Raw genomic sequence first — 25,398 nt, forward strand, 5'->3', positions numbered from 1 at the left:
GGCCACCCTCCGCCTCCACCAGCCACCCCCACACACCTCCGGGGGAGAGGGGTAGGGGGGGTCAGGTGGGGCAGGGGAGACCGCCGAGGGCCGGCAAGGATAAACCCGAAGGGGTGGGCGTGCTTGCGGACGGGCAGGAGACGCAGCACTGGTCACGCACACACACAGGGGCTGGAGCCAGCACCAGCCCGTACCCCACACGGCCCCTGGGCTCGACACACCACGCTGGAGACTCTACCGAGCCCACCTACCACCCCCAGCCCTTGTTCCAGGGCGAGGGCGGCGCGGACTGAGAATCAGCAGGGGGGGGACAAAGCACAGGGGGTCAGGCGGGCGGGCTGGCGGGCAGAGCGCCGGACATGCTCTTGGTCAAAACCAGACGGGCCATTTGAGTTTTTTTTCCTCCCACAGATAGAGGCGGGAAGGGGGGGGTTGTGTGCGGAGGGACACCCCCCCACGCCTCCCTCACAGCACGCCCGAGGCAGGGAGGAACCAACCACACCCATAGAGGCCGACCCACCCATGTTGGGGCAGGTGTGCCGGGCAGGGGCCTAACCCATGGGGCGTCAAAACAAGCTCCTATCGATCAGCGTGCTTGGTGCAGGCGCGAAATGGTCAAAACCTAAGTCCAACTTTCTCAAAGCTGCCCAACCGTCAGAACCTAAGTCCACATTTCTTCGCCATCGCCGAATTCTCGATGGGAGGTCAGAGACAATCGGCGCCGGACAGGCACCTCCAGGCGCGGGACGTCCCGAAAAAGGGGTCTCCCTTCGGGCATGGCTTGGCGGGCTGGGGCCTGGGTCTCATAAAGTACCCCGGTGAGCGTCGCCAAGCCCTTGCCACCGGCCGTTCCCGAGACCAACCATCTTCCTCATGGCCCCAAATGGACTTTGGTTTCAAAAGCTTGCTGGAAAGACCCAACCATCATCCCAAATGCTGATGCTGACACCCAGGGCCACAGCTCCCACCCCCTGTACCCCAGGGCCCACACCCTGTCCGGGGGCAGGCGCCCACGTTAGAGGGGCTGGAGCCCCTGACTCCCAAGGCCACCACTGCCACCCCCTTTACCCCAGGGCCCACACCCTGTCCGGGGGCAAGGACCCAAGTTAGAGGGGCTGGAGCCCCTGACTCCCAAGGCCACCACTGACACCCCCTTTCCCCCCAGGGCCCACACCCTGTCCGGGGGCAGGGGCCCAAGTTAGAGGGGCTGGAGCCCCTGACTCCCAAGGCCACCACTGACACCCCCTTTCCCCCAGGGCCCACACCCTGTCCGGGGGCATGGGCCCAAGTTAGAGGGGCTGGAGCCCCTGACTCCCAAGGCCACCACTGACACCCCCTTTCCCCCCAGGGCCCACACCCTGTCCGGGGGCATGGGCCCAAGTTAGAGGGGCTGGAGCCCCTGACTCCCAAGGCCACCACTGACACCCCCTTTCCCCCCAGGGCCCACACCCTGTCCGGGGGCAGGGGCCCAAGTTAGAGGGGCTGGAGCCCCTGACTCCCAAGGCCACCCCCTTTCCCCCCAGGGCCCACACCCTGTCCGGGGGCAAGGGCCCAAGTTAGAGGGGCTGGAGCCCCTGACTCCCAAGGCCACCACTGACACCCCCTTTCCCCCAGGGCCCACACCCTTTCCGGGGCAAGCACCGGGCCCAAAGGGTCTTCTAGTTTGACACCTGCTCACCAGCAGACCCCGGGCACCCCACACTTAAGCCACGAACATTGACTTAGCTAGTGGCACTCGCTACGCAGACGTGCCGTTGGTGAACCATCTGGATGTGTGGAACCACCCTCTCCACCACCTCGCCCGTACTGTGGTACAGAGATAGCTCGGGGGCACCAGCCTTTCCCACTACCGCCACCCGGCGCAGTGCTCAATTTGTTGAGGCGGCTGGGGTGCACCAGCGGCACGTAGTTCCAGGGGCGTTCAATATGGGAGTTTTGTGTTTGCCTTCCTCCAGTGTCGGACGTTCGCCCCGGCCAAGGCCAAGGCCAAGGCCAAGGCCAACAGCGCTGGCCGGGTTCGGGGCACTGTCTTTGGGCAAGACTTCAATGACTGAACCGCTTGGTTGAGGCGGGACCCCCACCCCCCCAAGGCCAACGGCGCTGGCCTAGATCGGGGCACTATCTTTGGGCCTGACTTCAATGTCTGAACCGCTTGGTTGGGGCGGGACCCCCACCCCCCCAATGCCAGCAGCGCTGGCCGGGATCGGGGCACTATCTCGGGGCAAGCCTTTAATGTCTGAACCGCTTGTTTGGGGCGGGACCCCCACCCCCCCAAGGCCAACGGCGCTGGCTGGGATCGGGGCACTGTCTTTGGGCCTGACTTCAATGTCTGAACCGCTTGGTTGGGGCGGGACCCCCATGCCCCCAATGACAATGGCGCTGGCCGGGATCGGGACACTTTTGTGGGCAGCCAGCCAAGCCATTGACCCCCCTGGGTTGTTCAAACGCAAAGCCGCCAAAACCTAAGTCCACATTTCTACGCCTTCCCCGAATTCCAGATGGCAGGTCAGAGACAATCAGCCCCAGACAGGCACCTCCAGGCGCGTGACATCCCGGAAAAGGGGTCTCCCGTCGGGCATGGCTTGGCGGGATGGGAACTGGGTCTCACCAAGTACTCCGGTGAGCGTTGACACTAGCCACGCGAATTCTCGCTCAATCAACTGTGTCACTGGTGCCCCTGGAACCCCCCCTCGCCGCACCAGAGCCAACAGTGCTCGCCCGGGGTCGGGGCACTGTTCCTGGGTAAGCCTGCAATGTCTCAGCCCCTTGGCTGGGTTTCCCCATGCCCACGGGCGCCCACCAGCTCGCCCGGGGTCGGGGCACTGTTCCTGGGTAAACCTGCAATGTCTCAGCCCCTTGGCTGGGTTTCCCCATGCCCCAGGGCGCCCACCAGCTCGCCCGGGGTCGGGGCACTGTTCCTGGGTAAGCCTGCAATGTCTCAGCCCCTTGGCTGGGTTTCTCCATGCCCACGGGCGCCCACCAGCTCGCCCGGGGTCGGGGCACTGTTCCTGGGTAAACCTGCAATGTCTCAGCCCCTTGGCTGGGTTTCCCCATGCCCACGGGCGCCCACCAGCTCGCCCGGGGTCGGGGCACTGTTCCTGGGTAAGCCTGCAATGTCTCAGCCCCTTGGCTGGGTTTCTCCATGCCCACGGGCGCCCACCAGCTCGCCCGGGGTCGGGGCACTGTTCCTGGGTAAGCCTGCAATGTCTCAGCCCCTTGGCTGGGTTTCCCCATGCCCACGGGCGCCCACCAGCTCGCCCGGGGTCGGGGCACTGTTCCTGGGTAAGCCTGCAATGTCTCAGCCCCTTGGCTGGGTTTCCCCATGCCCACGGGCGCCCACCAGCTCGCCCGGGGTCGGGGCACTGTTCCTGGGTAAACCTGCAATGTCTCAGCCCCTTGGCTGGGTTTCCCCATGCCCACGGGCGCCCTCCAGCTCGCCCGGGGGTCGGGGCACTGTTCCTGGGTAAGCCAGCCTGGCCATTGAACCCCTGGTTCGTTCAAACGCAAAGCCGCCAAAACCTAAGTCCACATTTCTACGCCTTCCCCGAATTCCAGATGGCAGGTCAGAGACAGTCAGCCCCAGACAGGCACCTCCAGGCGCGTGACATCCCGGAAAAGGGCTGGAGGGCGCCCGTGGGCATGGGGAAACCCAGCCAAGGGGCTGAGACATTGCAGGTTTACCCAGGAACAGTGCCCCGACCCCGGGCGAGCTGGAGGGCGCCCGTGGGCATGGGGAAACCCAGCCAAGGGGCTGAGACATTGCAGGCTTACCCAGGAAACAGTGCCCCGACCCCGGGCGAGCTGGAGGGCGCCCGTGGGCATGGGGAAACCCAGCCAAGGGGCTGAGACATGCAGGTTTACCCAGGAACAGTGCCCCGACCCCGGGCGAGCTGGAGGGCGCCCGTGGGCATGGGGAAACCCAGCCAAGGGGCTGAGACATGCAGGTTTACCCAGGAACAGTGCCCCGACCCCGGGCGAGCACTGTTGGCACTGGTGCGGCGAGGGGGGTTCCAGGGGCACCAGTGACACAGTTGATTGAGCGAGAATTCGCGTGGCTAGTGTCAACGCTCACCGGAGTACTTGGTGAGACCCAGGCCCCCATCCCGCCAAGCCATGCCCGACGGGAGACCCCTTTTCCGGGATGTCACGCGCCTGGAGGTGCCTGTCCGGGGCTGACTGTCTCTGACCTGCCATCTGGAATTCGGGGAAGGCGTAGAAATGTGGACTTAGGTTTTGGCGGCTTTGCGTTTGAACGACCCAGGGGGGTCAATGTCTTGGCTGGCTGCCCTCAAAAGTGTCCCGATCCCGGCCAGCGCCATTGTCATTGGGGGCATGGGGGTCCCGCCCCAACCAAGCGGTTCAGACATTGAAGTCAGGCCCAAAGACAGTGCCCCGATCCCGGCCAGCGCCGCTGGCATTGGGGGGTAGGGATCCCGCCCCAAACAAGCGGGTCAGACATTAAAGGCTTGCCCCGAGATAGTGCCCCGATCCCGGCCAGCGCCGCTGGCATTGGGGGGTGGGGGTCCCGCCCCAAACAAACGGTTCAGACATTAAAGGCTTGCCCCGAGATAGTGCCCCGATCCCGGCCAGCGCCGCTGGCATTGGGGGGGTAGGGATCCCGCCCCAAACAAGCGGTTCAGACATTAAAGGCTTGCCCCGAGATAGTGCCCCGATCCCGGCCAGCGCCGCTGGCATTGGGGGGTAGGGATCCCGCCCCAAACAAGCGGTTCAGACATTAAAGGCTTGCCCCGAGATAGTGCCCCGATCCCGGCCAGCGCCGCTGGCATTGGGGGGTGGGGGTCCCGCCCCAAACAAGCGGTTCAGACATTAAAGGCTTGCCCCGAGATAGTGCCCCGATCCCGGCCAGCGCCGCTGGCATTGGGGGGTAGGGATCCCGCCCCAAACAAGCGGGTCAGACATTAAAGGCTTGCCCCGAGATAGTGCCCCGATCCCGGCCAGCGCCGCTGGCATTGGGGGGTGGGGGTCCCGCCCCAAACAAACGGTTCAGACATTAAAGGCTTGCCCCGAGATAGTGCCCCGATCCCGGCCAGCGCCGCTGGCATTGGGGGGTAGGGATCCCGCCCCAAACAAGCGGTTCAGACATTAAAGGCTTGCCCCGAGATAGTGCCCCGATCCCGGCCAGCGCCGCTGGCATTGGGGGGTAGGGATCCCGCCCCAAACAAGCGGTTCAGACATTAAAGGCTTGCCCCGAGATAGTGCCCCGATCCCGGCCAGCGCCGCTGGCATTGGGGGGTGGGGGTCCCGCCCCAAACAAGCGGTTCAGACATTAAAGGCTTGCCCACAAAAGTGTCCCGATCCCGGCCAGCGTCGCTGGCATTGGGGGGTGGGGGTCCCGCCCCAACCAAGCGGTTCAGACATTTAAGTCTTGCCCAAAGACAGTGCCCCGAACCCGGCCAGTGCTGTTGGCCTTGGCCTTGGCCTTGGCCTTGGCCTTGGCGAACGTCCGACACTGGAAGAAGGCAAGCACAAAACTCTCATATTGAACGCCCCTGGAACTACGTGCCGCTGGTGCACCCCAGCCGCCTCAACAAATTGAGCACTGCGCCGGGTGGCGGTAGTGGGAAAGGCTGGTGCCCCCGAGCTATCTCTGTACCACAGTACGGGCGAGGTGATGGAGAGGGTGGTTCCCCACATCCAGATGGTTCACCAACGGCACGTCTGCGTAGCGAGTGCCACTAGCTAAGTCAATGTTCGTGGCTTAAGTGTGGGGTGCCCGGGGTCTGCTGGTGAGCAGGTGTCAAACTAGAAGACCCTTTGGGCCCGGTGCTTGCCCCGGAAAGGGTGCGGGCCCTGGGGGACAGGGGGTGGGAGTGGTGGCCCTGGGTGTCAGGGGCTCCAGCCCCTCTGACGTGGGCCCCTGCCCCCGGAAAGGGTGTGGGCCCTGGGGGAAAGGGGCTGTCAGTGGTGGCCTTGGGAGTCAGGGGCTCCAGCCCCTGTAACCTGGGCCCCTGCCCCCGGAAAGGGTGTGGGCCCTGGGGGAAAGGGGCTGTCAGTGGTGGCCTTGGGAGTCAGGGGCTCCAGCCCCTGTAACCTGGGCCCCGGCCCCCGGACAGGGTGTGGGCCCTTGCCCCCGGTCAGGGTGTGGGTCCTGGGGGAAAGGGGCTGTCAGTGGTGGCCTTGGGAGTCAGGGGCTCCAGCCCCTGTAACCTGGGCCCCTGCCCCCGGAAAGGGTGTGGGCCCTGGGGGAAAGGGGCTGTCAGTGGTGGCCTTGGGAGTCAGGGGCTCCAGCCCCTGTAACCTGGGCCCCGGCCCCCGGACAGGGTGTGGGCCCTTGCCCCCGGTCAGGGTGTGGGTCCTGGGGGAAAGGGGCTGTCAGTGGTGGCCTTGGGAGTCAGGGGCTCCAGCCCCTCTGACGTGGGCCCCTGCCCCCGGAAAGGGTGTGGGCCCTGGGGGAAAGGGGCTGTCAGTGGTGGCCTTGGGAGTCAGGGGCTCCAGCCCCTCTGACGTGGGCCCCTGCCCCCGGAAAGGGTGTGGGCCCTGGGGGAAAGGGGCTGTCAGTGGTGGCCTTGGGAGTCAGGGGCTCCAGCCCCTGTAACCTGGGCCCCTGCCCCCGGAAAGGGTGTGGGCCCTGGGGGAAAGGGGCTGTCAGTGGTGGCCTTGGGAGTCAGGGGCTCCAGCCCCTGTAACCTGGGCCCCGGCCCCCGGACAGGGTGTGGGCCCTTGCCCCCGGTCAGGGTGTGGGTCCTGGGGGAAAGGGGCTGTCAGTGGTGGCTTTGGGAGTCAGGGGCTCCAGCCCCTGTAACCTGGGCCCCGGCCCCCGGACAGGGTGTGGGCCCTTGCCCCCGGACAGGGTGTGGGCCCTGGGGGAAAGGGGCTGTCAGTGGTGGCCTTGGGAGTCAGGGGCTCCAGCCCCTCTGACGTGGGCCCCTGCCCCCGGAAAGGGTGTGGGCCCTGGGGGAAAGGGGGTGGGAGCGGTGGCCCTGGGTGTCAGCATCAGCATTTGGGATGATGGTAGGTCTTTCCAGCAAGCTTTTGAAACCAAAGTCCATTTGGGGCCATGATGAAGATGGTTGGTCTCGGGAACGGCCGGTGGCAAGGGCTTGGCGACGCTCACCGGGGTACTTTATGAGACCCAGGCCCCAGCCCGCCAAGCCATGCCCGAAGGGAGACCCCTTTTTCGGGACGTCCCGCGCCTGGAGGTGCCTGTCCGGCGCCGATTGTCTCTGACCTCCCATCGAGAATTCGGCGACGGCGAAGAAATGTGGACTTAGGTTCTGACGGTTGGGCAGCTTTGAGAAAGTTGGACTTAGGTTTTGACCATTTCGCGCCTGCACCAAGCACGCTGATCGATAGGAGCTTGTTTTGACGCCCCATGGGTTAGGCCCCTGCCCGGCACACCTGCCCCAACATGGGTGGGTCGGCCTCTATGGGTGTGGTTGGTTCCTCCCTGCCTCGGGCGCGCTGTGAGGGAGGCGTGGGGGGGTGTCCCTCCGCACACAACCCCCCCCTTTCCCGCCTCTATCTGTGGGAGGAAAAAAAACTCAAATGGCCCGTCTGGTTTTGACCAAGAGCATGTCCGGCGCTCTGCCCGCCAGCCCGCCCGCCTGACCCCCTGTGCTTTGTCCCCCCCCTGCTGATTCTCAGTCCGCGCCGCCCTCGCCCTGGAACAAGGGCTGGGGGTGGTAGGTGGGCTCGGTAGAGTCTCCAGCGTGGTGTGTCGAGCCCAGGGGCCGTGTGGGGTACGGGCTGGTGCTGGCTCCAGCCCCTGTGTGTGTGTGCGTGACCAGTGCTGCGTCTCCTGCCCGTCCGCAAGCACGCCCACCCCTTCGGGTTTATCCTTGCCGGCCCTCGGCGGTCTCCCCTGCCCCACCTGACCCCCCCTACCCCTCTCCCCCGGAGGTGTGTGGGGTGGCTGGTGGAGGCGGAGGGTGGCCGCTAGTAGTCTCTGGCGAGGTGAAACAAGCCGGGGTCAGTGGTGTCCGGGCTTACGGTCTGGCCCCTCCTTTTTGATGGTTGCGGTTCATGATGCGGTGAGCCCCGGAAAAGGTGCGTGTTCGATGGGGTTCTACGACACTGCTTTGAAAGTGGGAAAAAGCCATGTATAAAGCCCCCTGCGGCTGGTGCAGTCCAAGCTGCCCAAAACGTTGCGTGTTCGGCCGGGCTCATGCCATCCCTTTGTGGGGGCAGAGAAGGGAACTATAAAAAGCTTTATGCAAAAAAGCCCCCTGCGGGCTGGCGCAGTACAAGCTGCCCAAAACGGTGCGTGTTCGGCGGGGCTCATGCACATCCCTTTGTGTGGGAAAAGGGGAATAAATCAAAAAGCAGCGAAAGTCCCCGCTGCTGGCACGGTGAGGCTGCCTGAAATGGTGCGTTGTTCCTGGGACAAAAATCCACCAAAAGTCGTAACAACTGCTTCCATACAAGTTGGATCAAAGGGATCTCGTAGGTATCGGTCCTTCCCCTTTAAGAGGGGGAGGGGGAACCAGCGTCGCTGACGCGGAAGCGGACGCTTCGTCCGCCATCTTTTAAACCGCTCCACGCGGCATGTGGGTCTCTCTCCCTCCAGCCTTGGTCTTGGACGGTCATGGCCGAATGTGCGCTCTGCTTCAACGTCTACAGCCGCCTCTCGCCGCACCTGTCTGCGGTTCACAAGGTGTCGAACGCGGACGAGAAGAAGCTTTTGCTGGCGCTCGCCGCTGGGCGCGTGGACATGCGGAAGACGGCGTGCCCGGTGCCCGGCTGCCGGAGGACGCCGGCCCGCCTAGACAGACACCTGAAGCAGCACGCCGAGCTCTCCGTCTCGGCCAGGAAGGAGGCTATGGGCCGAGCGAGGAGTCGGAAAGTGGCTCGAGAGTTGCGGTGGTTGCGGTCCACTCAACCGACGGTACCCGTGGTGTCTCGGCTGGCGTCGTCCTCCGAGGAGGAACGGGAACCAGACGGCCCGGAAGCCGAGCGTCCCTGCGCCGACCCCCGCTGCAGGCTCGCAACGGAGCGCATACAGGCCCAGCTCTCAGAGCTCCGCAAGCAGGTGGACAAGGTGAGGTCCGCCCAGCTCCAATTCGCCCGCCGCTATCGAGAGTTGAGGAGGGGGGAAGAGGGGAGGAAGAGCAGGCGGGCAAGGTCGTGTCCTGCCCCGCCGGCACCATCCCCCGACCCCGCCCCCGGGCGAGGGCCGGCCCCCGGGCGAGGGGCGGCCCGAGGTCTCCGGGCGGCCTCCGGGCCTGTGGAAGCCTACGATCCAACAAAGTACCCGTACCCGGACCACACCCGCGCCTTGAGTTGAGTATGGTTATGGCACTTCTCTGTTGGGCTGGTGGTGGGTGTATGTCGTCTAGGCTGACTTTTGACTTTCGCCCCCGTTCTGCAGACTTGCTTTTGGCAGAGTTCGAGGGTTTCCAATTGGGGAGCGAGCCCACCGCCCGTCTGCGGAATAACGTGGCCTCCAAACTGGCGAGGGTCAAGGCCTTCCTAGGCTTCATGGCGACAGGCCACGCGGACCCAGAAACCTTGTCCTTCCTCAACCAACCGGCGCGCATCCGAGCCTGGTCTGCCCTGCTAGGCCAAACGGGCATGGCCGAGCCCACGAGGCAGCACTACCTGAAGAACGTGGCGCAGTTCCTGGATTATCTCTCCGAAACCCCGCCGGCCTCCTGCCGCCTCTCCAGTACCACCCTGGTGCTGATTCGCAGGGAGCTTCGAGCTCTCATTCGCGGCATACGCCGCCGCGTCGTGGTGCACGAGGTTAGGACCAAGCAAGCCAAAGAAGGCAGACTCATCTCCAAAGCCACCCTGCTACGCTGCCATCGGACGGCTGGGAGAAAATACCTGCCCTTCTAGGTGAGTGTTTGGTCCCCGCCGGTCTGCGTTTCCACCAGTGGCGGTGGAAACGCTGACCTGCTCTCCGTTCTTCCCTCTTCTGCTCCAGGGCACCAACGGCTCTCGGTCAAACCGAGCCACGTCAGCGTACCCACCCCTTAGCCCCCGAATGGGGGTTAAGGGGTGGGTACGCTGACGTGGCTCGGTGCCCCAAGGCAAAAAGATAATGTCTGCTCCGGGGCGCCAGCGGCTCTCGGTCAAACCGAGCCACGTCAGCGTACCCTCCCCTTAACCCCCGAATGGGGGTTAAGGGGTGGGTACGCTGACGTGGCTCGATGCCCCAAGGCAAAAAGATAATGTCTGCTCCGGGTCGCCAGCGGCTCTCGGTCAAACCAAGCCACGTCAGTGTACCCACCCCTTAACCCCCGAATTCGGGGGTTAAGGGGTGGGTACGCTGACGTCGCTCGATGCCCCAAGGCAAAAAGATAATGTCTGCTCCGGGTCGCCAGCGGCTCTCGGTCAAACCAAGCCACGTCAGCGTACCCACCCCTTAACCCCCGAATTCGGGGGTTAAGGGGTGGGTACGCTGACGTCGCTCGGTTTGACCGAGCCGCTGGCGCCCCGGAGCAGACATTATCTTTTTGCCTTGGGGCACCAGCGGCTATTGCTAAGTTTAAAACCGTTGGTGGTGTAAACATGGTTGTTGGAAAAGTCTAACCCCTAACCTCCCTCCGTCAGACGGCCTCGAGTCCAGCCCAGACACCAGGCAGCAGTGGCGCTTCTATGGCTACCTGACCGGCTACCTGACCTGCATCACGGGCCATCGCTGTGGGGTCTTCCAGAACCTGACCATCCAGGAGGTCCAAGAGGCTTCCAGAAGCCCGGACGAGTCCGCCTATGTCATAAACGTGAGTGGGACGTTGCATGTGGGGGCCACCAGTGGTAGGGCTCACTCATCTTCTCTCTGATTTTCCCAGATCACCACGCACAAGACAAACCGAGCCTTCGGCGCGGCTCAGCTGTCTCTCAACAAGGAAGAATACAGCTGGTTCCGGAGGTTTTTGCAGCTGCGGGCTAGCCTCCCCGGGGGGAGCCAGGCCTCCTATTTTTTTTTACTTCCAGACCCAGTCCCTGTCGAACCCTGAACAAATATTTTCAATCTGCATGGACCAGCATGGGGCTTCCCGGCAAGCCCACCTTCACTGACGTCCGAACTGCCATCGCGACCCACGTGAGTATCTATGCCAGTGCCCCCCCGCTGACCCCCATGACTGCCAGCGGCTTTGACCACAAAAAGTCTCTGTCTGTCTGTCTGTCTCTGACGCAGGCAAAGAATTCACATTCTTCCGAGGATCGCAGGAAGGTGGCCCAATTCATGTGCCACGATACCTCAACCTCAGACAAGTTCTACGCGCTTCACCTAGGCCCTCTCCAAGCACGTGAGCACCGCAGACTCTTCGAGAGGGCCTTGGTGGAGGAGGAGGAGGAGGAGGAGGAGGCAGCGGGCAGAGAACGCCACTCAAGGAAGGGGCGCCAGAGGGCAGAGAGTCCCGGGTCACCCATGGTAAATCAGTTCCTTTTTGGCATGGACCTCAACAGAGGGACGTGTGGTGTTAGGTAACTGGCCTTTTCTCTTTTTCAGGAGGGAACTAGCAGGAGGACGCTGCCATGGCCGCCTTCGAAGGGGAAACGCCCCCTCGAAGCAACAGAAGACTCTGAATCTTCCTAAATAAAAATTGAACAATAAAGGTCATATGGTGTTCAGTGTCTTTATCTGTGATTGATAAAAAATAGCTTCGAATGGGACAAATGATCCCTATCTCCTCTGTTAGAAGTGTCGCGTGGGACGCCCGCGTCCAGGTTCAGCCTTTGCTAAGTCCCAATTGGGACAAATGATCCCTGTCTCCTCTGGTAAAAGTGTCGCGTGGGACACCCGCGTCCAGGTTCAGCCTTGGTTGAAAGCCCATCGGGACAAATGATCCCTTTTTAAACACAAAGTGGTGCCAGGCTGGACGAGACTGTCCAGGTCTGCGCCGGCGTTGAATGGCCATATGGCCCATGGTCCAACTCTGGGTATTTGCAGGTGTCTCCCGGGACGGCTCGGTCCTTTGGGCTGCATAAAGAGGTCGGATGAGGGCTGCCCAAAAGCGGGGGTTAACTTCTGTGAGGAAGTGATGCCAAGCATAATCAAAACAAACCAAGCATATAGTATAAAAGGACGAGACATTGCTGACACAACTATGAGTATTAAAGACACAATAAGATATATAAATGATAAGAAGAAAGATGGTTTTTTAATTAGTCTGGACTTTGAGAAAGCTTTTGATAGAGTCGAGCATGACTTTTTATTTGGAGTGCTAAAGAGTTTTGGTTTTGGGGAAAATTTTATAAAGTGGGTTCAGATTTTATATAGAGGAGCTATAACCAGGATAAAATGCAATGGTTTTTTAACAGACTGTTTTAAAATAACAAGATCAATCAGACAGGGTTGCCCGTTATCTGCGCTTTTATATGCCTTAGTTGCAGAACCACTGGGATTAGCTGTGAAGCACGAGGAACGAATAAAAGGAATAGAGGTAGAGGGGGGAGTGAACAGAATATTTCAATATGCTGATGATACTACATTAATATTACAAGATCTGGCAAGTGTAAAGCAAGCAATGGAAACAGTGCAACATTTTTGCAAGGGTTCAGGAGCTAAAATAAACGAAGATAAAACAGTATATTTGAGATTTGGAGGAACTGAGGCTTTATCTGGACATTTTACGTTCAAGGAAATGGATGAAATTAAAATTATAGGCATTGTAGTTGGGAGGGATGAAAAGACAGCAGTAGTAACTATGTGGGAGGAAATGTTAGGAGGGACTGAAAGAAGGCTGAGGTTTTGGAAGTTAATGTCTTTAACTTTGAAGGGGAGGGTTTTAATTTTGAATGTTTTAATGGTTTCTAAATTATGGAATATTTTATATGTGTCATCAATGCCACTGTGGATGGAAAAAAGGCTGAAAAAATGTTTTTTAGATTTTTTATGGGAAGGGAAGCCTCCAAGAATAGCATATGCAACGTTGATTGGAGAAGTAGGCAAAGGGGGACTAGGTTTAATAGACGTGGAGCAAAGAAAAAAACAGCTTAAGAGTGAAAATGGTAAAGAAATATTTGGATGAAGATAATAAAGCAGCATGGAAAAGAACAATGGAATATTTTTTAAGTAAAAGTGGCAATTTTAATATGGGAGATAATATTTTATGGATGAGGATGAAAACATTCATGACAGAGGGTCTACCAGACTTTTATAAAGAATTGATTGGAGCATGGGGGAAATTTTTAACTTGTGTACAGTTTAATTTACAAGGACGCGAGAACATTTTAAATCAGCCTTTATTCTTAAACAGTGACATTCTTAATCAAGAGAAAGTGGTGTTTTTTAGGAAATGGTGGGAGGTGGGAATAACAAGAGTAAGGGATATTTTATATGAATTTAAGGAAGGATTTTTACCGGTGCAGTATGTTATTGATGTGATGGATGAAGCGAAGGAGGATTTTAACAGACAAGACTTAATAAAGGAATACGACATAATTAAAAATGCCATACCTGCAGAATGGTTAACAAGAATAGAAAATATGGAAGAAAATAAACCAAGTAAAGATGTGAGTGTAAGATTTGGAGAGAAATGGTGGGATTTGAAAGATTGTACTGTGAAAATGATTTATGGGTTTTTTAGAGATGGGGTTTTTAAGAAACCTGGTGCAAATCAGTACTGGATACGGATGTTAAAAGAATGGCAAAAAAATGGCAAATTTGTACAGTCAAAACTGGAGAATTTGGAATATTTTATCTGGAGTAAAGCAGTGTTTACAGATGTCATTTTAAACAGAATAGGGATGGAGGAAAGTCTCACATGTATAGTGTGTCAAGATGCAGATGAAGGATTCTTACACTTGTTTTTATATTGTAATGAGTTAAAAGATTTTAATGAGAAATGCAAAAACATGATTTTAACTTTGAAAGGAGAAAGAGACGACAATCTTGAGTGGGAAAAGGTGTTACTGTTGGGGCTGAACAAAGAATGTGATAATAAAAAGCTCATAAATTTACTTGTGATGTTAATGAAAAGTGCAATATGGGAGAGAAGAGTTGTAGCAAAAAAGGAAAAAGTTTTATTAAATGTGTGGAATGTGTTTAAGAGGAAGGTGGAGAAAAAAAAACATTGTTGTGTAGCTATGATGTAAAATGGACCTTTTTAATGTTTTGTCTGAAGTGTAATCTGTATAAATAAGTGATTTGTATGAATTTTGAACAGTATAATAAAAGAAAAAAAATTGGTTAAGGCGATGGACTGCTAATCCGTTGTGCTTTGCATGTGTGAGTCGAATTCCAGCCTGGTCATTCGTTTAAGAGAGCCTGGTGTTTACGTGGAAGGTAACTTACTTGCACCCTCTTCGTGCTTCGAAGCATGTTTTGGCAAAATTGAGTGTCATCTTACCGAAAACAGTTGCAAAAACATACATGACCACATATGTGCCCCAGTCCAGCCTCCATCAGGAAAGTGGCAGCATATGTGACGAGGTGGCCGAGTGGTTAAGGCGATGGACTGCTAATCCATTGTGCTCTGCACGCGTGGGTTCGAATCCCATCCTCGTCGCTCAAATGCACTGGCATTTGAGAGATCCCGGTGATTCAGTGGAAGGTGTATTACTCGCACCCTCTTTGCGTTTTGAAGGATGTTGCTGCAAAATTTTATGTCATCTGTATCGAAAGTAGCTGCAAATACATACATTTATGCCAAAGTCCAGCCCCCATCAGGAAAGCGACTACATGCATGACGAGGTGGCCGAGTGGTTAAGGCGATGGACTGCTAATCCATTGTGCTCTGCACGCATGGGTTCGAATCCCATCCTCGTCGTTCATTAAAGAGAGCCCGGTGCTTCCGGGGAAGGTATCTTACTCGCACCATCTTCGTGCTTCGAAGCATGTTATGGCAAAATTGAAAGTCATCTTACCGAACATAATTGCAGAAACATACAGAATTGCAGAAACAAATACGTGCCGCGGTCCAGCCTCCATCAAAGAAGTAGGCGCATACGTGATGAGGTGGCCAAGTAGTTAGGGTGATGCACTTCTAATCCATTGTGCACTGCCTGTGTGGGTTTGAATCCCATCCTCGTTGACCATTTGCTATGGTGTTTGAGAGAGCCCCGTGCTTCCGTGGAAGGTGTTTTACTCGCACCCTCTTAGCGTTTTGAAGGATGTTATGGTAGAAGTTAATCCAGCCTCCGGCAGGGATGGACCGCTAATCCACTGTGCTCTGCTTGTGTGGGTTCCAATCCCACTCTCGTCGTTCAATTGCTTTAGTATTTTAGAGAGCCTGGTGCTTCCATGGAAGGTTTCTTACACACACTCTGAAGAATGTTATGGTACAGGTTAATCCAGCCTGCAGCATGATTAGGAGCTCAACGAAAGTTGCAACATGCTAAAGAAACAGGAGCACAGCTATCCTTTTCAACAGAACATTAAGCCTACTAAGAGGCTGACTAAAATTGCCAGAGCTGACTGTATTTCAAGTCATCCCAGCGAGGTATTGGGTAAAGTTTTCAACCAGCAATGATCACGCCTCAGATAGAACTCATAGGCTACGATATTGCCTCTGCGAAAGAATAGCTATAAGAGCTACGAACTCTTCTGTGTACCAATCTGGACATGCAACGACAAGGTGGCATCAAACTTTAAACTGCCAGCAATCAGCCCTCTGGCACCAATGAGTGCATGCTGTGTCTGCAGAACAGGTTATTGATTTGTCCAAAAATAATTACTTATACATTGTTTCATTTTTACTTAAAGAAAAGTATACACTACTTATGTGAATCTGGGAGAGGAGAATTGTGGGTAATCTGGTAAAGGGGGAGGAGTCACAACGCTGAACGACAGAGAAAAGGGTTGAGATTGGGATGTATTTATTGGGCTGTACAGGGATTGGGGTAAGGTAATGAAGAATGCAAGGGCACTGAAACCATATTTTGACAGAAATCCAAGGTCAGCTATGCTGCCGTTTTTAGACTCAGGCATTCTGTCTAGTTTCTCTCCAACAAAACCAGAAGAAACTTGTTGCAGTTAATGTTGAACAATAAAGCCTGGTTTATACTTCTGTGTCAAGTGATCAGCGTGATCCACGGCGCAAGCCTTGCGCGTAGCCGTGCACTTATACTTCTGCGCACTGTTTCTGTTGCTCTGCAATACACTTCCGAAAAGCTAGCTGGCAGTAGGTGTTTATGTTTCTCTGTGTTGAGTTTCTTCGCTGGTGTTTTGTTTTTTTCTGACCGCTTCCTTAATGTGCAAGTGGCTCAAATTCGCTCATTTTGAGGCAGGAACCAGTGGACGTGCAACAACTTTAATGAAAAGGTTAACACAAAACAACAGTCTCCATCCGGAGCTCCTTCATGGGACTCCACACTTGTAAACACCCGCTGCTTCACGCTCGCGCGGCTCTCACCTCCGCCCACACTCGTCAGCGCTACCAAGCCGACCAATCTCAGAGCTTGCACTTGCGCTGTGCTTACACGTGACGAGGTGGCCGAGTGCTTAGGTTAGTATGTTGTACTCTGCAAGTTCTGGTTTAAATCCCATCCTCATAGTTTCACTGTTTTGAGAGAGGCAACTGCTTCTGTCTAAGGTTTCTTACTTGCACCTCTCAGCGTCTTAAAGGATGTTTATGGCAAAACTGTATGTGATATTTAGCGAAAATAGCTGCAAAAACATATTTATTTGCCATAGTCCAGTCTCCATTAGGAGAGCACCTATGTGCGCGGCGAGGTGGCTGAGTGGTTAAGGCGATGGACTGCTAATCCGTTGTGCTTTGCATGTGTGAGTCGAATTCCAGCCTGGTCATTCGTTTAAGAGAGCCTGGTGTTTACGTGGAAGGTAACTTACTTGCATCCTCTTCGTGCTTCGAAGCATGTTATGGCAAAATTGAGTGTCATCTTACCGAAAACAGTTGCAAAAACATACATGACCACATATGTGTCCCAGTCCAGCCTCCATCAGGAAAGTGGCAGCATATGTGACGAGGTGGCCGAGTGGTTAAGGCGATGGACTGCTAATCCATTGTGCTCTGCACGCGTGGGTTCGAATCCCATCCTTGTCGCTCAAATGCACTGGCATTTGAGAGATCCCGGTGATTCAGTGGAAGGTGTATTACTCGCACCCTCTTAGCGTTTTGAAGGATGTTGCTGCAAAATTTTATGTCATCTGTATCGAAAGTAGCTGCAAATACATACATTTATGCCAGAGTCCAGCCCCCATCAGGAAAGCGGCTACATGCATGACGAGGTGGCCGAGTGGTTAAGGCGATGGACTGCTAATCCATTGTGCTCTGCACGCATGGGTTCGAATCCCATCCTCGTCGATTATTTAAGAGAGACCGGTGCTTCCGGGGAAGTTATCTTACTCGCACCATCTTCGTGCTTCGAAGAATGTTATGGCAAAATTGAAAGTCATCTTACCGAACATAATTGCAGAAACATACAGAATTGCAGAAACAAATATGTGCCGCGGTCCAGCCTCCATCAAAGAAGTAGGCGCATACGTGATGAGGTGGCCGAGTAGTTAGGTTGATGCACTTCTAATCCATTGTGCACTGCCTGTGTGGGTTTGAATCCCATCCTCGTTGACCATTTGCTATGGTGTTTGAGAGAGCCCCGTGCTTCCGTGGAAGGTGTTTTACTCGCACCCTCTTAGCGTTTTGAAGGATGTTATGGTAGAAGTTAATCCAGCCTCCGGCAGGGATGGACCGCTAATCCACTGTGCTCTGCTTGTGTGGGTTCCAATCCCACTCTCGTCGTTCAATTGCTTTAGTATTTTAGAGAGCCTGGTGCTTCCATGGAAGGTTTCTTACACGCACTCTGAAGAATGTTATGGTACAGGTTAATCCAGCCTGCAGCATGTTTAGGAGCTCAACGAAAGTTGCAACATGCTAAAGAAACAGGAGCACAGCTATCCTTTTCAACAGAACATTAAGCCTACTAAGAGGCTGACAAAAATTGCCAGAGCTGACTGTATTTCAAGTCATCCCAGTGAGGTATTGGGTAAAGTTTTCAACCAGCAATGATCACGCCTCGGATAGACCTCATAGGCTATGATATTGCCTCTGCGAAAGAATAGCTATAAGAGCTACGAACTCTTCTGTGTACCAATCAGGACATGCAACGACACGGTGGCATCAAACTTTAAACTGCCAGCAATCAGCCCTCTGGCACCAATGAGTGCATGCTGTGTCTGCAGAACAGGTTATTGATTTTTCCAAAAATAATTACTTATACATTGTTTCATTTTTACTTAAAGAAAAGTATGCACTACTTATGTGAATCTGGGAGAAGAGAATTGTGGGTAATCTGGTAAAGGGGGCGGAGTCACAACGCTGAACGACAGAGAAAAGGGTTGAGATTGGGATGTATTTATTGGGCTGTACAGGGATTGGGGTAAGGTAATGAAGAATGCAAGGGCACTGAAACCATATTTTGACAGAAATCCAAGGTCAGCTATGCTGCCGTTTTTAGACTCAGGCATTCTGTCTAGTTTCTCTCCAACAAAACCAGAAGAAACTTGTTGCAGTTAATGTTGAACAATAAAGCCTGGTTTATACTTCTGTGTCAAGTGATCAGCGTGATCCACGGCGCAAGCCTTGCGCGTAGCCGTGCACTTATACTTCTGCGCACTGTTTCTGTTGCTCTGCAATACACTTCCGAAAAGCTAGCTGGCAGTAGGTGTTTATGTTTCTCTGTGTTGAGTTTCTTCGCTGGTGTTTTGTTTTTTTCTGAACGCTTCCTTAATGTGCAAGTGGCTCAAATTCGCTCATTTTAAGGCAGGAACCAGTGGACGTGCAACAACTTTAATGAAAAGGTAAACACAAAACAACAGTCTTCATCCGGAGCTCCTTCATGGGACTCCACACTTGTAAACACCCGCTGCTTCGCGCTCGTGCGGCTCTCACCTCCGCCCACACTCGTCAGCGTTACCAAGCCGACCAATCTCAGAGCTTGCGCTACGCGTACGCGTTACATTTTTTGAGAGGTGCGCGTCAATGTCGCCCACGGCCACAGCGAGGTGCTATGCAACCACGTGTAGGCTGCGCCGTAGCATACGCGTGCGCTTGACGCAGAGGTATAAATCAGCCCTAACTCTGGGGCACTGATCAGAGCTACTGATAAAGCTCCTTATAACAACCTTTATCTTCATCTTTTCTGTAAGAACATCCATTCAAGTCCCAAAAGTTAATCCTTTCTCTAGCACAACGCTGTGCTTACACAGCAAATTTTGAAGTGTTAATTTCACTCTCAAAGTGTGAAAATTAACACTGCTTTAGTGTTTATATAGGTCCACACTGAATTGAGTTAAATTTACACTTGAAAAAGAGTACATTTTTTTACACTTGCATAGTGTTAAAAAAAGCACTGCTAGTGTTAACTTTAACTCTGTGTTTTCCACTCCCTTTCCCTATTTGCATAAAGTAAATGTTAAAACTACACTCACAGTGTTAATAGCTTAACACTAAGAGTGTTCTTCTTAACACTAATAATATAGTGCTCATACATACCTAGGTTGATATTTAAATGTATTTTTAGTTATATAGATTGTTCATTGCATTACAGGACAGTTTGCATTGATCATTTAAAAAAAATTGTCAGAACAGTGTACCAGTTTAAACTTTTATTTTTAACAATGCATCCTAAACGTACAGTTAAACCAATATGAAATGTACAGCATTTTCAGTGTCAAAAATGGTAAGTGTCTTAATGAGGTGCTGCTTGCTTGCCAGCTTTGACAACAGACACACTTTATTGTAAAATAAACATTTAGTGTAAAAGCTTTGCATGCAGTTCCTTTACCCTGGGTGACTCACTGGTAGGCCACATCGATATTGTAGACCGTAGTTTGGAGAAAGGTAAATATGATGACAAGTGCTTCCTCGTACGTCAAGATGAACACATAGTCTTTAAAGAGTTCATCAACAGCACTCAAGGAGCTGCACATAGGATGAGATGTTTGTCCATAACCACATAGAAATAGTCGATTCTCCCCTTGATCCTTCCTGATCCTAGTAGATATGGCTGGTGGCCCTTCCTCTCACTGAGATGGCCTTCCATGCTGGTGCAAGACTGCAAAAAACAGCCAAAAACATGTAATTAAATGCAAGAAACCAGTTAGGAAACTTATAATTTTATTAATGAAAACACTAAAAATAACAAAACCACCTTTACCCAAAGTGCAAAAATTTAATGTGTTCATGTCATTCATTGTGTAGTGTGATGGAAAATAATTACAACAAAAATGTTTATATATTTTTTTTATAAACCCTCAGTTCATCCAAGATGTAATGTACATTCTTCAACAGCATTCAACTAAATGTATTGACTTTTTAAAAAGTTTCAACAGGTACATTTTACAGCATCGCATTATGGTTACCAACCTTAAAGAGCCCATATTATACATGAAATAGGGTCATATGTAGGTTGTAAGGGTCTCCAACAACAGTCTAATATGCATGCAAGGTCAAAAAACACTTTGATGGTCTTATAATCTGCATTTATTTTTACCTAATTATCCCAGCGACTCCCATATGAATTGTTCAGCGATTCATTTGTTCCCAACCCCCTCCTCAGCGTGAAGCTAATCTGCGCTGATTGGACCAATAACAGCCTGCTGCGATTGGTCGACAGTGACAGGCTTCAGCGTGAGACAGAGTGAAATGCCCAGCTGCTAATCAACAATATAAAAGTAGTCACAGTGCATACATGCTTCATAGTGTAAGGCTTTTTTCACACACACACACAACCTTCCTCAGAAGAACTGGGGAGATCGACGCGAGTCTCCTAGCCGTCACACACTCTACCTGCTCTTTTTCTCTCTCTCTCACACACGCACGCGCACGCACATTATGCTCCTCAGAAGAACTAGGGAGAGCGACACGCATCTCCTGTCTCCTAGCCGTCACACACTCGACCTGCTCTTTTTCTTACACACACACATCACGCTTCTCCTCAGAACTAGGGAGATCGACACGAGTCTCCTGTCTCCTAGCTTACGATGGCCATAGCAATGACAAACGGCAGTGGAACGCGAGCTCACAAAAGCATTTAACGTTAAATCCGTAAACAAAGCGGCACGCGTCGCGTTTTTAACGTGGCTTACATGCGATATGAGAATATAAAGAGCAACCGCGTGTACTGTACCAGGTTAACAAGTAACAAAACACTATAAATACATAATTTGCAAGCTAGAGTAAACGAGGCAACAATTTTAATCGCACTTACTTACACTAGTGAATAAACCTCAACCACTGACTCTTCACAGTTTCATCTTTGGGTAGAGACTGTCAATATTATCCATCTGAGCACAGCGTGACTTCATTTGACCGGCGGCGTCTGTGTGTGTGTGAATCTCCCGGGTTTGCGTGCGTAACTACTGGCGAGGCTTGTGTTTCGTAGCCGCGTCATCGCGAAACACCTAATGACTCGTTATCAAGACGACTCGTTTGAAGCACTATGAGTCGACTCTTTTATAGATGAATAAATAATTTTAAACACTGTACACTTACAGATTTAAGCCATAGCTGGATATTTCACTTCACTTAGAGCTGTGTGACACACTACATGGAAGGGCATTTTCAAAAACCCATAATATGGGCTCTTTAATAATAATAATGAAAAGACTTTCTAAAATATTGTGAGTTTTACCTTGTGGAAATGCACAAGTCGTTCAACAGCCTCTGTTGGACTGATCTTAGTCTTCTTTCTCCCTGAAGGAGGAGGCAGGAGATGCAGAAGGAGTAGGGCAGATGACAAATCACTATCCCAGCCTGAATGAATAATAATAAAAAGTTAGACATATTAATATTAAAATAAAGCAAGCCTACATTCACACTTAAGGCTCACAAATCCAAAAGAAACTGAAGCAAATTTCAACTACAAAATCCTTAGAAATCGTACCATTTTCAGATCCTTGTCCTTCTCCTAAATTGACAATGAAAAAGACAATGAACGTCGGCAGTTGAAGTTAGAGATTTCGCCTCGATGATCCTGTGCTTAAATGCGGTTTCCCACCTCTCAAGCAACTTGTTGGATGTTTCAGCACTGAACAGCAGACCAAAGTCCTGATTAATCTAAGGAAGAAGCATATTAGATTGATTAAAAACTACAGTTTTTTCCAGGTTGTTTGATAAAATTAGAAATCATGCACAAATTTAAATGTTTTACGGTTAGTTTTGATAATTACTACAATGATGTTTAAAAGGTAAGTGTGAGCATATGTCAAATCTATGAATAGGGCCAAGTAGCAATTATGTGCCGCATGAAATAGTGACAAAACCCACCATATAGCTGCATTAACACTTAAAAAATAAATCTTTGAAAAAAAGTGCCATATTTACCAATCCTTTCACTTATCAACATGCTTTTCTTGCATATATTTAATGAAATCTTACCCATGAATCTCTGTCATGTGACTGACGACAATATTAACTAGCTGCTGTCTAGTGCTGTGCCTTAAAGTTTTTGTGACCTTGTATTTGTCAAGCACTTCATCACCATCATCACCACCAGATTGCTTTTCCAAAGCAACTTGGACAATCTGATAAAGTGAACAGAAAAAAACAGTATACTTGTAAAATAATAAAGTGAATTAGTATATGATTAAATTAACCATAACAAACAACATATGCATATACCTGTTTTGCCCTTTCATCATCTACCATCAAGCAGCAGCTGGCCCTTGTCAATTGATTCTGCATTGTTCGCTTAGGGTCTTCATGATCCGTTGAAGAGAGTGAAACTGTATCAGTACATGTGCTGGTTGTTGATAATCTTGTGGGTGAAATCACTGATGGAGAAATGGAAAACATTATTATTACCCTTTACATTATATTTTCTTTAGTTTAGAATCAATTTACCTTATATTTCAACTTAATTTTAAACAATGCTATACTATTAGCTTTTATTATACATAATCATCCTAAACAATTTTCTACATAGTGGTTTTGACAGATTATTTTGATCAACCTTTCATCATTGGGCATCACATGAACTTAAGCTGTTAGGTTACAATATTACACCAAACAAACACATGGCAGTAGTCAAGGAACGTATAAAACCTCTTATTTCAGTACATACTTCACTGTTCAGTAAGCTCTTCTATGAGTTTTACAGTTGTCTTATTTTTACTTAATTCTAACTATTCTGACCTATACTACTCTAAAACAGAGTCATTTGAAGAATATCCAGAGATTTCTTAATAATTACCCTCAGGCAGGCCAGCAGAAGTATTTTCTTCCAAACATCTTAGTCAAGCATAAATGTGGACTGCTGTCCATTAACTCGTGGAAGATGTCCTCTTCTACATTAGTGTCCGTGTCATCAAAAACTTGAAGATCTACAGTTGTTGGTAATCCAAATTTGCTTTTCACTGAAGAACAAGAAACATAGATGGTTATGACTTCAATAAGCACAACTCTGACCAGCACAATCTAGCAATTTTACATATTTTTCACTCCTTGATATTGAACTTTCACCAACATAATGGAAGCTGTTGAAAAATACATATATCACTTTATTATTGACAAGAATCCATCACAAATTTGACAGTAAAATTAAATCAAGTTTATTTGTATTCATTTTCATTTTAACGTGATATGGAAGCGGATGTTATTATGAATAGTACATATAAATAAGTAAAAAGCAAATGACGTTTTTCTTTTTCTAAAAATAGCAACACAGTAACGTTCTTTTTTTTGCTTGTCTTTTGTTTTTTTTAATATGGAGGATTCTACATACCAATTTCTAACTAGTATATAATATAGTATATATAGTATATACTTAGCAAAGACGACGTATAAAAAAATTACACTTGTATAAAAGCACATTACAGATTAAAAAGCACGTTTTTTTCACATATACATATTAATGAAAGATCTTCAAAAGTTAAGAGTACTTACAGTTCTATCTACAATAGCCAGCTTTTCATACAATGCAACAGAACAGCACTTCAATATTATATAAATACTATTCGGCTACTACCTTAAAATCAACAATGAAATTTGCTAGGTAAACAACGGCAATAACAGTCTGCTCTGGTTCGTCTCTTCTGAGCTTGGCATTTTTCGATCATTGTATTATGGGGAATACACTAGCTCTACACAAAAATCACTAACGTTACTCGATTCGTGCTCATCGTCAGTTCTTTTCACAGCAGTTCCGTCTGTTACGGTTACTGAATAAGGCGAAACTCGAAATACTCTATTTTTGAGTGAAACGGAGTGTCTGACAGGTTATAAAGTAAGCAATTTGTGGTTTGACCGTTTCAAGTGATTCAGTTCAATTTAGTGAACTGGTTCGACTAATTCACTTAAAAGAACCGGTTTAAGAAGAATCATTTCTGAACTGGCTATCCCCTCTTGTCAACAAGCACGGCTAACTTTTACAGCGAGTGTATTTTGCGTCTGTTTTGAACGTATTATGAAAAGCAGATCTGTACCTGTACACTTGAATCGTATAACGTTATTCACCGTTTAAAAGCACCGATGAAAGCGAGTGCAGGCAGCCCGCGACTCCTCACTGCTCGCGCCACAAATCAATCACACTGAACAGTGAACATAAATAACGTTAGATTACACACAAAGCTAAAGTTCAGCTAAGTATTAACAGCTGCTGCTTTACAGATATTTTAAACAATCGCTTTAAACAATTCAAGCGGTTAAATGAATCTTTACTGCCAATTTCTCATAATAGGCTCAAATACTGAACCCGATTCAAATATAGGAACTCGTTAAAACATTTAACTGTAAAATGTTTAACGTTACCTTTATTTTCCCGCTAAAGCAGCTTGTCTCGTGGCTCCAGATGAGTTGTCTATCGTGTATAAATTAATAAGTGGTTAGAACTTGAAGGTTAGAATATTTATAAATATTAATTTAACATTGACAAACATAAAGCATGTAAAAAGTATTGAATATTTGTGGTTAAATAAGTAATATGACAGTTACCTGTTTGAATGCACTCCGCGTGCCGTCCGCCATGAATCAAAGAGGAAGTTAGGTGAAGCGACCGGAAATGGCAACAACTCGTTTCTTGTGTAATTATGTTAACTCACAGTAATAACCCTTACTCTGACCACAAGGGTACACTGCAGGTGTTTATGTCACGTAAATTAACACCACAAATAACACTTTTTAACTCAAAAAAATTAACACTATAAAAATAACTCCAAACAACACTGGAAATTTTGCTGTGTACACATGACGAAGTGGCCGAGTGCTTAGGTTAGTATGTTGTAATCTGCAAGTTCTGCTTTAAATCCCATCCTCATAGTTTCACTGTTTTGAGAGAGGCAACTGCTTCTGTCTAAGGTTTCTTACTTGCACCTCTCAGTGTCTTAAAGGATGTTTATGGCAAAACTGTATGTAATATTTAGCGAAAATAGCTGCAAAAACATATGTATATGCCATAGTCCAGCCTCCATTAGGAGACCACCTATGTGCACGGTGAGGTGGCTGAGTGGTTAAGGCGATGGACTGCTAATCTGTTGTGCTTTGCATGTGTGAGTCGAATTCCAGCCTGGTCATTTGTTTAAGAGAGCCT

General features: G+C 50.8%; 6 non-coding genes across 6 annotated transcripts; 4 read left to right on the forward strand and 2 right to left on the reverse strand.

The window, feature by feature from the left end:
• Positions 1 to 14,338: 14,338 nt before the first annotated feature.
• Positions 14,339 to 14,420, forward strand: trnas-gcu (transfer RNA serine (anticodon GCU)). The gene has a single exon. It is a non-coding gene; the product is annotated as a tRNA-Ser (tRNA).
• A 179-nt stretch (positions 14,421 to 14,599) lies between these two features.
• On the forward strand, positions 14,600 to 14,681 carry trnas-gcu (transfer RNA serine (anticodon GCU)). Its single transcript has one exon. It is a non-coding gene; the product is annotated as a tRNA-Ser (tRNA).
• A 612-nt stretch (positions 14,682 to 15,293) lies between these two features.
• LOC130224265 (U4 spliceosomal RNA) lies at positions 15,294 to 15,434 on the reverse strand. The gene has a single exon (XR_008837332.1). It is a non-coding gene; the product is annotated as a U4 spliceosomal RNA (small nuclear RNA).
• Positions 15,435 to 16,834: 1,400 nt separating this feature from the next.
• trnas-gcu (transfer RNA serine (anticodon GCU)) lies at positions 16,835 to 16,916 on the forward strand. The gene has a single exon. It is a non-coding gene; the product is annotated as a tRNA-Ser (tRNA).
• Positions 16,917 to 17,095: 179 nt separating this feature from the next.
• Positions 17,096 to 17,177, forward strand: trnas-gcu (transfer RNA serine (anticodon GCU)). Its single transcript has one exon. It is a non-coding gene; the product is annotated as a tRNA-Ser (tRNA).
• A 612-nt stretch (positions 17,178 to 17,789) lies between these two features.
• On the reverse strand, positions 17,790 to 17,930 carry LOC130224218 (U4 spliceosomal RNA). The gene has a single exon (XR_008837286.1). It is a non-coding gene; the product is annotated as a U4 spliceosomal RNA (small nuclear RNA).
• Between the last annotated feature and the right edge of the window lie 7,468 nt (positions 17,931 to 25,398).

This window comes from Danio aesculapii, chromosome 4, assembly GCF_903798145.1.
Source record: "Danio aesculapii chromosome 4, fDanAes4.1, whole genome shotgun sequence".
NCBI classification, from domain to species: Eukaryota; Metazoa; Chordata; class Actinopteri; order Cypriniformes; family Danionidae; genus Danio; species Danio aesculapii.